This window comes from Notolabrus celidotus, chromosome 23 (genome assembly GCF_009762535.1).
Source record: "Notolabrus celidotus isolate fNotCel1 chromosome 23, fNotCel1.pri, whole genome shotgun sequence".
Classification (NCBI taxonomy): domain Eukaryota; kingdom Metazoa; phylum Chordata; class Actinopteri; order Labriformes; family Labridae; genus Notolabrus; species Notolabrus celidotus.
This window is the reverse complement of record NC_048294.1, coordinates 4,581,399-4,587,398: the sequence shown is the minus strand read 5'-3', so window position 1 is coordinate 4,587,398 and position 6,000 is coordinate 4,581,399.

Genomic DNA, 6,000 nt, shown 5'->3' with positions numbered 1-6,000 from the left:
ACATAACGACATATATGGTAAGCTAATGCTCGCATATGCTGAAAGATATTTGGCGAGCTTACATTAGCCTTCAGTCTCATTTAGACATCACATTTTGATTAGCTAACAGTAGCATACAGTCTTTACAGATTAAAAAAACATATTTGCAATGCTAAAGTTAGCATTTAATACCTTCTTAGATAGAAAAACGTATTTATCTAACGTTAGTATACGAGAAATTCAGATAAAAAAGCATATTTGATAAGCTAGCGTTAGCATAGTCTTCACAGATAAAAAAAAACAAAACATATTTGGTATGCTAAAATTAACATGATGTACCTTTTTAGATAGAAAAACGTATTTATCTAAGTTAGAATACAGTCTTCCCAGATTAAAGCATATTAAGTATGCTAGATTTAGCTTTTACTACCTTCTTAGATAGAACAACTTACTTATATAATGTTTGTTTACCAGTAATTCAGATTAAACAACACATTTGATAAGCTAGCGTTAGCATAGTCTTCACAGATTAAAAAAATACATATTTGGTATGCTAAAATTAACATGATGTACCTTCTTAGGTAGAAAAACGTATTTATCTAATATTAGTTTATAAGTGGTTCAGATAAAACAACATATCTGATCAGCTAACGTTAGCATTTTCAACTCAAACTTTATTTATAGAGCACGTTTAAAACAACCAGAGTTGACCAAAGTGCTATACAGTGTCAAAGATACAATACTAAGATACATAAACACAGTGCAAATATATAATAAAATAAGATAGAATAAAATAAATGAAAATTTAATGAAAATACAGTCACTTACTGGATAAGGACACTGTTTGAAATGAAGTAGCAGAAAGCTAATGTGTTAGTTTGGTCACAACAATAACAATGTTGTCCTAGCTAGCTTAATGTTAGCTCTATTCTTAAGTAACTTACTTACCTTTGCTCATTATCTAAGTGTTGAAATGACAACAACTGTGAAGTATCCTTTAGCTTTACAACTTATATCCTGAAATGCAGCAGTAGTCCATCCTAACAGCATATGAGCTCCCCGGCCTGAGCATGACATTAAAATGTCCACTTAGTGATGATGGAGAATGTTATATCTGATTACTAGCAGACACACAAACACACACAAATATATAAATACTGGTATCCACCCACATGTTGCCTCCAGGCCTACAGCCTAACGTTTTCATTGAAGTGTGATTTACTGTGATAATAATGCTGCCGAATATGAAGTTAATTTTCTCCACTGAATTTATTTCTCAGCAAGAGTTTCATTGTGAAATATTAACTATTTATTGAGCGACTCAGCAGAGATCCAACGAAAAGATGGTTGACTCCTTCTAGAAACAAACTGTGGCGTCTTTAACGACACATACATCCTTGGAACTGTGTATTTAAGACTCTGAATGATGGATTCAGAGTAGCAGTATGAGTCCAGGGTGGATGAAATGTGTATTGGCAGGACGATGTGATGTTTGGATGCATTTTTTTGACTGGCTGCAGTAACCGCCGATGGCCTGTAGATGGTGACAGAGGAGCAATGTGGGTGTTTTCAGTGAAAGGTCAGGACGGGTAACCAGTGAGCTTTCCAAACAGTGACTGGATGAAATGCAGAACTTTTCCAATACAAATAAAGATATGAATATTCTTTTAATAATAACTATGCAAACAGGAATGTGGAGCTTTATTTTTCTGTGTTTTGATGTCTTTCTTTTGCTTGTGAAAGACTTTAATTCACCAAATCTGACACCTTTGCCATATCTTTTGAGATTTTCATGTTTGCATGAAGGTATTACAAATGATTAAATATAATTGTGACCATGTGGTGGACTTTTTTAGACGCTAACCTAATAAGAGTATTATGATTGGGAGTAAGTGGGTTGTTTCCTCATGTCATCAGCCTGAAAACTTAATACATTCATTTTGATTCATTCCTACCCTGCTCTGAGCTGAATGTTGTCCTTGTGGTAATGTTTTGGCTTCAAGAAAACTCACCACAGAGGTCGAACCAGGAGGAAGATGGAGTCATGGTGCTAAATCAAACATTAATGTGGTCCCGTCAGAGGATGCCAGATCAACTAAAAGGTTAGTTGAGCTGAAACTCAGAGGAGCAGTTTTGAATTAAGAGTTTCATTGTCTCTCTCGTTTGCACGTGTGCATAAATGTCATAACACTGAAGCAGATCTGCAAACAATACAAAGCACCTTCTCTCTCTCTCACAGCGCAGATGGGATGAGTGGGAGGATAACCAAGACAGTATGTTATCTTTGACAAGTAAATCCTAGTGAACAAAGGTAGGCCAACGAGGAGTTCCAGCTCTAACGAAGAGCAAGGAGCAACAAAGGCCATCAGAGGGAACTGCTCTTAAAGGTTTACGGCCAAATTTCACCAGATCCTCGTCCGGTCCGTCTCAGATCCGTCACGGCACGAGGTCTGAGAGGTTTCTATTCTAGTCAATGTGTTAACTTCCACTGGATCCACTCCATTGCGTTCAGGCTCCCGTCTCTGATCCGGCATGTCTGAGTCCTCCGGATCAGATGCACAAGACTTCTATTTTTGCCGGATGCCGGAGCACGACGCATCAATCTCAACAGAGCAGATGGAGCAGGACAGGAAGTCAGGTTTCACCAAAACAAAATGAAAACATCCGGTTAATTTTCAGAATAAAACACTCTGTGTTATCACCAGATCGTATTTCACTTAACTACAACAACAAACCGTCATGATGAGCGGAGCCAGGCCTGGAGTCAACAGGTCAGAGGTTTTCAGAGGACCAGAAAGACAACATGGAGGAGGAGAGGAGGAGGAGGAGAATCCTTGATTCAGTGATTACCACTGGAAAACCTCATTCACATGGCTTCCAGCTGTCCGGCGGTCCTGCTCTGTGCAGCGGACAGAGACGGACCAGACACAGATCTGGTGGAAGTCCAGTGTTAGAGTCTGTTCTTGGATGCTGTGAATTTTCAATAACAACCATGGGAGTCGCAATATCAACCTTCTTGTTCCACTTTTGTAAGAGCAACACGACTCTCCCTTATCAAGTTGTGTTATCTTAACAAACACTGGAAATGTGCAAGGAGGAGGTTTTTACTTTCCGTGAGACAGATCTGCTTTTAATTGATTTTTCATGAGCTAGTTCCCCGTCCTGCTCGGCTAATTTGTCTTGGGGCCCACCCTACATTCTCCCTCCAGGTTTCATGAAAATGGAGCCAGTAGTTTTTTCCACAATCCTGCCAAACAGACAAACAATGAAATCATTACGTCCTATGTAGAGCTCTAATTTTCATCAAGCACCATGATCAATCAATCAATCAATCAGGACTCAGTCTGATCTCATCTTAATCCACCATGAGCAGAACACTTTGCAGGATTTAGCAAGTTACAGTGGCAAGGACAAACTTCCTTTAACAGGCAGAAACCTCCAGCAGGACCAGACTCATGTTAGACACACATCTGCTGAGACCGTGTTGGAGAGAGGGATAGAGGGAGATGAAGAGAGAGAGAGAGATGATAGGGGTGAGATGGATTTCAGCTGCATACGCCTACAACCAGAGCCCAGTGCGCACACGTCGACCTGGCTGCAGTCCTGCATGCGATGGTCCCTCGGCTCAGACACACAATACGTCAACTAACGCTCAGTCTGAACTTTTTCCTCCCTCCGCTCATCACCATTATGTTTCCTCACAGCGGGACACGAACCCACTTGACACAATCACACACGTGCACAGAGATAAGCTGCAGGGCTGGGTGGACAGCTGCAGTGTCCGGGGGGGGGGGAACACACACACACATACACACACACCTTCACATTCACATTCACTTACACACAAACACACACATCTGGAGAAATGCTTGTTGTGTTGTGAGGAGGGTGGCTGCCAGAGAGAGAGGGAGGAGATGGAAAGAGAAAAAGTAGCATGACATATGTTTAGAGGACGAGAGTTTCAACATGCTGTGATTGAAATAAATGGAAGAATTACTTAAACACTTTGTCGTCCCGTGTGGAGTTCTACCCCACCTAAAGTTGATGTTTCTACCCTTATTTAATGACATCATGCTGTAAGGATGAGTTTCACATACACACTGTAGTACACAATAAGGAGTGTTCTCAGTGAGGACAATGAGGAGGACATCACACCAACGACACATCCTCTCTTCATTTGATTTAAAGATTTCATTTGTTACTACAATAATCTAAAACACTGCAGAACAAATTCAGTTTTTAAGAATGGGACAATATGCTGTGATGTGTGAAATTATAAATATATAAAAGCCAAAATACATAAACAGAGTAAACGAAAAGCAACTTTTCAGAAACCAAACACAGGTCTGAAAATATTGGCATCAACTGAAATCTTGATATTTTAAGTAGTATAAGTTGTTTTTTCTTTTGCCTCTAGGGGGCAGCAAAGTAACTGTAAACAAACATTGGCATTTTTTAAAGACGATGAATATAGATGACTAAGAGTTATCAAAGATGACAATACGTATTAACAGGACAACACCACCTGTTTTTGCGCTCCTTTTATCTCTATTTTGGGCTCCACCAGCTACAAAGAATCAAATCTTGAGTAAGTGTTTATTTTCTATACAAACGCTACACAATGATTGATGTGAAATTGAATTGAAACAGACATACGTAAAAACAGCTAAACCACTGTCTGTTTCGTTCTCCTTTTGTCTCTATTTTGGGCTCCACCAGCTCCAAAGAATCCGAATCTCAAGCTAGTAAGTGTTTATTTTCTATACCAACACGAGACAATATTAGACATACAAGTAAATCGAAACAGACGCCCATAAAACACTTTAATCAGTTTATTTTTGCTCTCCTTTTATCTCTATTTTGGGCTCCACCAGCTCCAAAGAGTCAGAATCTGAAGCTAATAAGAGTTTATTTTCTGTACAAACGCTACACAGTGATTGATTTGAAATTGAATTGAAACAGACATACATAAAAACAGCTAAACCACTGTCTGTTTCGTTCTCCTTTTATCTCTATTTTGGGCTCCACCAGCTCTAAAGACTCCGAATCTGGAGCTGGTAAGTGTTTATTTTCTGTACAAATGCTACACAATATTAGATGTGAAAGTTAATCAAAAACAGATAGACGTGAAAACACCTAAACTACAGTCTGTTTTTGCTCTCCTTTTACCTCTATTTTGGGCTCCACCAGCTCCAAAGAGTCACAATCTCCAGCTAGTAAGTGTTTATTTTCTAAACCATCACGAGATAATATTAGACATACAAGTAAATCGAAATAAAAACGCCCATAAAACACTTAAATATGTCTATTTTTGCTCACCTGTTATCTCTATTTTGGGCTCCACCAGCTCTAAAGAGTCCGAATCTGGAGCTGGTAAGTGTTTATTTTCTGTACAAATGCTACACAATATTTGATGTGAAAGTTAATCAAAAACAGATAGACGTGAAAACACCTAAACTACAGTCTGTTTTTTCACTCCTTTTACCTCTATTTTGGGCTCCACCAGCTCCAAAGAGTCAGAATCTCAAGCTAATAAGAGTTTATTTTCTATACAAACGCTTCACAATGATTGATGTGAAATTGAATTGAAACAGACCTACGTAAAAACAGCTAAACCACTGTCTGTTTCGTTATCCTTTTGTCTCTATTTTGGGCTCCACCAGCTCCAAAGAATCAGAATCTCAAGCTAGTAAGTGTTTATTTTCTATACCAACACGAGACAATATTAGACATACAAGTTTATCGAAACAGACGCCCATAAACACTTAAATCAGTCTAATTTTGCTCTCCTTTTATCTCTATTTTGGGCTCCACCAGCTCCAAAGAGTCAGAATCTCAAGCTAATAAGAGTTTATTTTCTATACAAACGCTACACAGTGATTGATGTGAAATTGAATTGAAACAGACATACGTAAAAACAGCTAAACCACTGTCCGTTTCGTTCTCCTTTTGTCTCTATTTTGGACTCCACCAGCTCCAAAGAGTCAGAATCTCAAGCTAGTAAGTGTTTATTTTCTATAC